An 8,699-nucleotide genomic window follows, 5' to 3' on the forward strand; every position below is an offset into this window, starting at 1 on the left:
TACTGAAAAGATTTTGTTGTTGTTGCTGGAGTTGTTGTTGTTCCTGGAGTTGTTGTTGTTGTTGCTGTTGTTGGAGTTGTTATTGGCGTTGTTGTAGGCGTTGTTGTTGTCGTTGTTGTTGTCGATGTTGTTGCTGGAGTTGTTGTTGTTGTTGTTGTTCCTCTTCCGGTTGTTGTTGTTGTGGCAAGATGTAGTTCTGTGCACGGGGATCAATTAAATAGAACGGAGCTGCAAGAAACAAGTTAGGGGATGTAGTTGTACGATACCAACTCATGTATTCAGGAGAAGGTTTCATTTCATGGTCACTGACGGGGAAGTTCAGGACATACTGGCGACGGTCCTTCTACATCTGGCGGTGATCGGGTGCAAAATCCTTCCAGTTTTGGTGTGTCCATTGATGCTTAACTCTTTTGAGGTGCCACACTCCCAAGTCAACTGGAGGGTCGGGTATCCGTTGACGCATCCCAAACTGAAGCATTACCCGGTCACTTTGATGCATTTCTATGATGTTGTATCGGATTAGGCAACACTTTGTCGTCCAAATTTCTGCATCCTGGGTTCTAGGCTCATACTCGCATTCGAGATACGGTCGCCATATGAACTGCATGCATGAGAGTTATACATTACCTCGGGAAAACTTATTTATAAAAAATACGCAAAAAAAAAAAGAAAAGGATTAGAGATAATACTTGATGGGGTCCAAGGTGATCAATTAGCGTGCGGTACATTGTGATATTTGACCGCGGATTAAGTGTGAAGTCCATTTTTTTCACACAAAATCTACAACGAAAATATTATGATTTAGTAAGAATGGAGTAGAATGTGTACGAAAATAACGGTATACTAAAAACTTACCTCAGCGCATACGGAAAGGCCCAACCTCCATTGTTAACCGGGGCCAGTATGGGCATCCTCCACCACCCCCACACCTGCACCAACAGGGCGCACCCATAGAATGTGCAAGAATCAGCTCTTGAGTTCTTGCACAGTGATTGGTACACCGTAGCCAGAACTGCAGACCCCCAGCTGTATAGACCAACTCTAGTAAAATCCATTAGTAAACGAAGATACATAAAGTTAACAGTGTTACCAGTGCTATCTGGGAACAAAACGTTTCCAATAAGCAATAGTAGGTAACACCTAGTTTTCTGGAGTATCGTCTCTTGGGGAGACGCATCATTCAAGTGAAAATTGTCATAATAAGTCTTTAACCTCTTAAGGTTAACACCTTGCCCCCTAGCACCAACTGCTCCATCTATCAAGTCTATCCCAATTGCCTGAAAGCATAAGGAATTCGCCTGCATAACACAGCCATTAATTTCCTTACCGTCAACTGGAAGGCCAAGTAGCATATGAACATCTTCAAGGGTGATGGTGCACTCCCCTGTTGGAAGATGGAAGGTGTGTGTCTCCGGCCTCCAGCGTTCTAGCAACGCAAGAACAAACTTGTGGTCAATAGAAGACTCGGCGATTCTGCTAATCAGACCGAAACCAGCAACGTCCAGGTATGGCATAATGCGGTCGTCCGGAGCGATGGTAGAGTGACTACGAGTGCGAAAACGTTGAGCGTTCTGAAAATAGTAAGTATGCCAAAAAAATTCAGTTAGTTGATCACGGACAGTGGCATGCTGTTAAAAAAATACTAATATACTTACGAAGGTAGCGATGTTCTGGGGGGTTCCTCTGCGTGTTTCACCCATTGTTAGGAGAGACATGGTTGAAGGATGAAAATTTGGAAGTTGATTGCAAAAGGATTCTTGTGAGAGTAGATTAGTGAAAGTGGTGCGGATTCTGCAGAGTCTTAAGTGGTTTATATATTCATGAGGCAAAAAACGGTAACAAGCTGCATGATTGACATGTCAAGACATCCATAATTGCTAGGTGTTGCTCCTGTAGAAATTGTTGGCATGCATGCAAGCTAATTTTCGGTGACAATACATGCATGCAGCTCAGAACTAGGTGACAGCTCGGGTAGCATGCATGCAATGGTAGGAGGAATCGTGGCAGGAATCTTATCAGGAATCGTTTCAGAAAATGATTCAGACGCATGCTAGGTTACAGTAACTCGTTTGGGACGCATGCAGGTGGGGACCATGTGGGGCCAGGAGGGGGTCCACATATACTACATATGCGCCAAATGAGTTGGCTTTTTTTTTAATTTTCTTCTTATGCGTCAAACCATTTGGCGCCTTCCTGTTAATGCAAAGCACTAATGCGCCATTTCATTTGGCGCATTAGTAGGATCCTTTTTTTTTCAAAAATTAGGGTTTACGTTTTTTACTTGTTGGAAAAACCCTATATGAAACCCTAATTGTGATACAGACCTAAGGCAAGGCGTCAATGCCTCTATAAATTAGGGTTTCGTGTGTGCATTAGTACACACACTCAAAAATGAATGAAGTACTAACTAGGCGTCAATGCCTCATTTCAGTAACTTATGTACCGTTCAATCAAATGCTCTTAGCATATCTGTACCGTTCAATTAAATGTTGTTAACATATTTCAATGAAATGATATTTTATTGTTACAAAGTTTGCAATTATTATTTAAGTTATTAATAATTAACAATAAAATTTCCCTCTGCCTTACACCCGCTATAAATAGCAGTGTGTGTGTGGAGTTGAAGTACTAACTCTTCTTTCATTCTTACTGTAAACACTAAAAAATGAACTTAGTTTGGGCTGTGGTCTTCTTTGAGGAAGGTAGTCACATGCGGGTTTGCCTTAACCCTCACTGGAATTTCCAGAGAATTGTTAGAGCCATCAACACTGGGTTTCGTCAACTAGATGGTCCAACCAGAAAAGTTAAACAGCTAGATTACCGATGTCCATACATTACGTTGACGGATAATAACCCTGAAGGCACGTACATGTATTATTGGGATCGTGTGAAAGACGATGTGGACGTGGATCTAATGTTTTGGACACACAGTGGAGAAGTTAACCGAGGCGTTGAAGATCCCCTTGTTCTTGCAGTGATACTTGAGTAGTTTAGATTTACTGTTGTTTTATTTGTTGCAATGAGTGAGCGTGTACTACCAGTTGTCCTGTGTTCTTTTCTTTTCTGCAATGTAACATCGTGATTTACCGATGGTTTTGTGTTGTCAACGCAGGGTCATTGAATTAAAATAAATGTGGTTGTTGTGTTAGTTGTTTTCGTCTGAACAATAATTACCCTAGCGGATGTGTACAATTAGTAATATATATTATTAAAATACATATAACTATTAATTAGAATATATACATTTATTAAATAAAATATATATACGTAATTATTAATTAGAATATATATATATATATATATATTAATTAAAATATATATACGTAATTATTAATTATATGTATAATTAATAATATATATAATTAGTATTTTAGTAACATCATTATTATTTATATATATATACAGACCTAGGTCAGTGTGTCTGACTTTTATAATCAATACGGAATCTTGTGGCAGTCCTAGATCAGTGTGTCTGGCTTTTATAATCAATTCGGAATCTAGTGGTAGACCTAGATCAGTGTGTCTGTCTTTTACAATCAATTCGGAATCTAGTGGCAGACCTAGATCAGTGTGTCTGTCTTTTATAATCAATACGGAATCTAGTGGCAGACCTAGATCAGTGTGTGTCTTTTATAATCATTTCGGAATCTAGTGGCAGACCTAGATCAGTGTGTCTGTCTTTTATAATCAATTTGGAATCTAGTGGTAGACCTAGATCAGTGTGTCTGTCTTTTATAATCAATTCGGAATCTAGTGGCAGACCTAGATCAGTGTGCCTGTCTTTTATCATCAATACGGAATCTTGTGGCAAACCTATACTAGTGTGTCTGTAAGAACCACCATATATAAGACACTCAGTGTTTTCTAAATATTACAACTCACACTAGCAATTCTACCAAATCTGAATTCATCTTAAAGCAACCAAACACTTCTCCGTCGAAATGACTTCATCTACCCAGTACCTTGTGCATGCCCATCTAAACGGTGAGACCTACTCTCACGAAATAGCCGGTTTTGTGATGCGGAACACTCAGGTTGTTCCATTTTTGCTAAGCAAAAGAGCAAACTTTTCGTACTTCATTCAGCGACTATACGCTAAGATTGCAATGGGTCCTATTGCAACCGTTTTTTACCAATGTCCCTCTTTCAATGACGACAACACCGTCAAGTTTTATGAGATGGAGATTGCCACTGACGAAGACCTGCAAGATATGTTTACTACTCACGAATACTCTGGCTTGGATTCCATCGAGTTGTACGTTACTCTACAGATTGGGACACAAGAAACTCAGATTGTCCAGTCACAAGTTATAGACCCACCAGTCAACGAGAAAGAAGAAGTTGATGTCATAGACGAGGAAGAAGAAGATCTGGAAACTGAATTTGACGATATGGTCAACGAGGAATCCGACGATGGTCAACAAACTTTGGTGCCTCCAGCTCACGTGTATGCACCTCCAACACATATGAGTAACCTGAACCTAGAAGGTGACGAACCATCATCCGACATCTTCTTCACACCGTACATCCAAACTGACGATGAATTAAAGGAAGGAGACAAGTCTCCCTCTAAGGAGGCTTGTCTTAGAACAATAAAAAAATGGTACATGGCGCACAACGTTGATTTTGAAGTAGATCGTTCTAACCTGGAACGGTATGTAATCACTTGTAAGAATCCAGAGTGTGGCTTCAGACTGTTGGCTTCTTATAGGAAGAGAAGTAATGCATGGAAAATAGGATCGATTACGCAGCAACACACGTGTGTCAACCCTAACACTTCCCAGGATCATACGGAACTCAGTGCCGATCTCATCTGTCAGGAGATCTTGCCTCTAATAAGTTCTGATCCGTCTCTGAAGGTCAAAAATATTATCTCGCATATTGTTACAACCTTCAACTACACTCCATCTTATAGAAAGGCATGGGTTGCAAAAACAAAGGCAATTGAGACCGTCTACGGCAACTGGGAGGAGTCATACAAAATTCTTCCCCGATACCTCAATGCGCTACACAGTTACGCACCTGGCACTTTTACTATTCTAGAGACACTGCCCGCTCATGCCCTGGATGGAAACCCTGTCCAAGGAAATGGTATATTCCATCGGCTTTTTTGGGCATTCAAACCTTGCGTACGGGGATTTGCACATTGTAAACCAATACTTCAAATTGACGGGACATGGTTATACGGCAAATACAAAGGAACCATGCTCATGGCGGTTGCACAAGACGGGAACAGCAACATATTTCCAGTGGCGTTTGCAATCGTCGAAGGTGAAACTGCGGCGGGTTGGAGTTTCTTTCTAAGGAACCTCCGAGAACATGTTGCTCCTCAGCCTGACATATGTTTAATCTCTGATAGGCACGCTTCCATAAAGAGTGCTTATAATAATCCAGCAAACGGATGGCATGACCCCCCTTCAAAACACGTCTATTGTATTCGCCACATCGCCCAGAACTTCATGCGGGAGATCAAGGACAGACATCTAAGAAAGGCTTTGGTCAATGCTGGTTATGCATTGACCCAACCCACATTCCAGCATTATCGGAGTGAGATTGTCATGACAAATCCAGAGGCAGGTAGTTGGGTAGATAACCTTTCTAGGGAGAAATGGACAAGGGCTTACGACAAGGGCGTGCGATGGGGACATATGACGACAAATCTCGTGGAATCCATGAATGGCGTTTTCAAAGGCATTCGTAACCTTCCAATCACAGCACTAGTCGAGGCTACATACTTTAGGATGGCTGCACTCTTCTCAACGAGAGGGAGGAAATGGGGGGATGTTAGGCAATCTGGTCAACTATTAAGTGATAGTTGCATGAAATTTATGCAACAGCAATCGGCAAAAGCAAACACTCATCAAGTAACTTCTTTCGACCGTTTCAATCGCACGTTCAGTGTGCGGGAGACAATTGACCACAATGAGGGATTGCCAAGACAACAATATAGGGTTCTTCTGGACGAAGATTGGTGCGACTGTGGAAGGTTTCAAGCTTTTCGTATGCCTTGCTCGCACGTCATAGTTGCATGTGCGTATGCGCACCGCGACGCTAAATCACTACTGTCTCCGATCTACAAGACTCAGACATTGCTCAGAGTTTACAGTGTTGCGTTCCCTGTGGTGGCCAAGGAGGATTACTGGCTTGAGTATGATGGAGAGGTAGTTTGGCACAACGACGCAATGCGGCGAAAGAAAAAAAGGCGTCCCAATAGTACACGGATTAGAACCGAAATGGACGTCCACGGCAAAATGGAACGAAAATGCAGCATTTGTCGTCAAGTGGGGCACAATAAAAAAAGATGCCCTAGTCGTGGCTCAACCTCGACGCAAGTTTAATCTACTCTGTATTTTTTTTAGGACAATGTAACAGTTACGCTTACCACCTCTTGTAACCTTTCCTCCGTTTTTAATCAATAAATTGTGCTTTAGTTAAAAATCGAAATCGACAACGCAACCATTGTTTAGGGTAAGAGAAACTTTAACGAACTCGATTTATCAAACGTTTTTATGAATATACAAGGCCGGAATAAAAAACGGTACGCGAAAATTAGGCCGGAATAGAAAACGGTGCGCGAAAATACCTGAATAGGGTTATTTTTGAAAAAAAAAAGGAGAACACATAGGAGCCAAACCATATGGCGGCTATGTGTTGAGGAATGGCCTTATGCGCCAAACCAAATGGCTAGCAACTTCTTGCCCTAATTTTTGGCCTAATGCGCCAAATGGATTGGCTTGTGTGACATGCATGCGCCATTTCATTTGGCGTATTCACTTGCCTGGGGTCCCAAACCTAGACAATTTGGTAAATACCCCGAAAACTTGATTTTTTCTGTATTATTTTTATTAAACATGGTTATTTAAATTTTTTTTCCTATTTGTAAATCACGCCGAAAGATTTTTTTTTTTTTATAATAGTCCCTGAACAAAGTATAAATTATCACCTTGATATTATAATTTTTTATATAGTTTTCTCCAATTATTTTTTTATAAAAGTACTAAATTTTATAAACATATACATCAATGTATAACTTATTAACTTACACTCAATAATAATATAATTTTAATTAAATATTTTAATTAATATATACAGCTCCCCTATTATTTTAGTCAAGATTCACTGAATTGCCTCCAAAAAATTTCATTCAAAAACCAACTCTCACCTAAACAAAGGACTTCTTGGTACAACTCTTTTGATAATTTTAGAACATGTCTCAAGATTCATCAACCTTGCTTCGACTAAATATTACAACATCCAATTATCCTAAGTATATATTTGTACATATTCTATAGTTAAGTATTTAATATGTATTTATTGGGAATGATATCATCCTAATGATAAGAATAATTATAATAATTTTAAAGGTGATCAGTCACACTTATGAACCGAATGGTTGCTGAATTTTTGTATAAAGTCACAGATACAAGTTGAATGAAACAAAAGCAAATATTTCTAATACGTGTGTTGGAAAACCTGGGACCAAGTATGTCATGATTTGCTTATTGCATCATTATATTTGGCCATTTATAATGACGCTGACATCCATAATTTGGAGTATTGCGTGTCGTAGATGCATAGCCATTAGTCAGTGACGTTGTGGACATTAAAGAAAATAGAAAATAAGAAATACTGTAGTAATTCATTATTTAAGAGGAAATTATTAATGTTGATATGAGAGTTGATTCAAGTTTGGACTTACGAAGAAAGTGATAAGGGCGGCACCAAATCATAATTTTTTAACTATTTGTCTTGAATCAGTCTATATTAAAATTTGATTTTAATTGATCGTTTGCTAATAAATGGTGAAATTATGCTTTTATTTTAATTAGAAAAAATTATGATAAAATGATATATAAATTTAGGTGGCGTCTAGCATGATCTATCAAGTAATGGTTCACGCGTGGGACACTTTTAATACACCATTGAATTTATCTAAAGGCCAAAATCAATTTAAAAAAATGAAAACACAAACATTTTTATACATTATATCTTTTACCATGTCTTCTATCTCTCATCCCTTGTCTCTCACCTTTCTCTCTCGTTGGATAATGTCTCAAACCCTCTTATTCATTAAATTGGATTATTTTGCATTTTAAATATTTTAAAACTAGTAATTCATACTCTATATCTTTTCATCTTAGTTTACTAACTCAATATCTTTTCTTCTTAATTTACTTGTAAAATTAATTTTAAAATGACATTGAAAAAAATGTATTTTTCTGAAAAATCAATAGGGCTTTTCGTTAATTTTTTTTTTAAATTGCTTACTCTCTTTACAATAACTTGAAAATTAGTTTAAACTTTGATCCCTGCTAAATGAGGGATTGCAATTTCAATCCTGACAAAAGTTGTGAAAACAAAAACTTAAGTTTTGAGGTTGTCGTTTTTTGATAAATATTGAATATAAGAACAGAAATTGTTGTTGATGTGATGAACACCAATGTGATTTTCAGTGATGATAGATGATGGCATTGATAGCAAAAAGGTAGAGTTTGGGAATATGCAATGAGACTCAATTATGAGAGATAATAGAGGAGAAGAAAAATGCATATAATGATAACAAATGAACAATGAACTGGGTGGAGAGAGACAAAGAGAAAGGAGAAAAAAAAAATTAAAATTCACTGTAGCAACAAGTAGTAAAATTATGTGGACTTATTGAATCTTACGGTGAGAGTTACTTGTACATGGCTGAGAGA

Source organism: Vicia villosa, unplaced genomic scaffold (genome assembly GCF_029867415.1).
Source record: "Vicia villosa cultivar HV-30 ecotype Madison, WI unplaced genomic scaffold, Vvil1.0 ctg.000857F_1_1, whole genome shotgun sequence".
NCBI classification, from domain to species: Eukaryota; Viridiplantae; Streptophyta; class Magnoliopsida; order Fabales; family Fabaceae; genus Vicia; species Vicia villosa.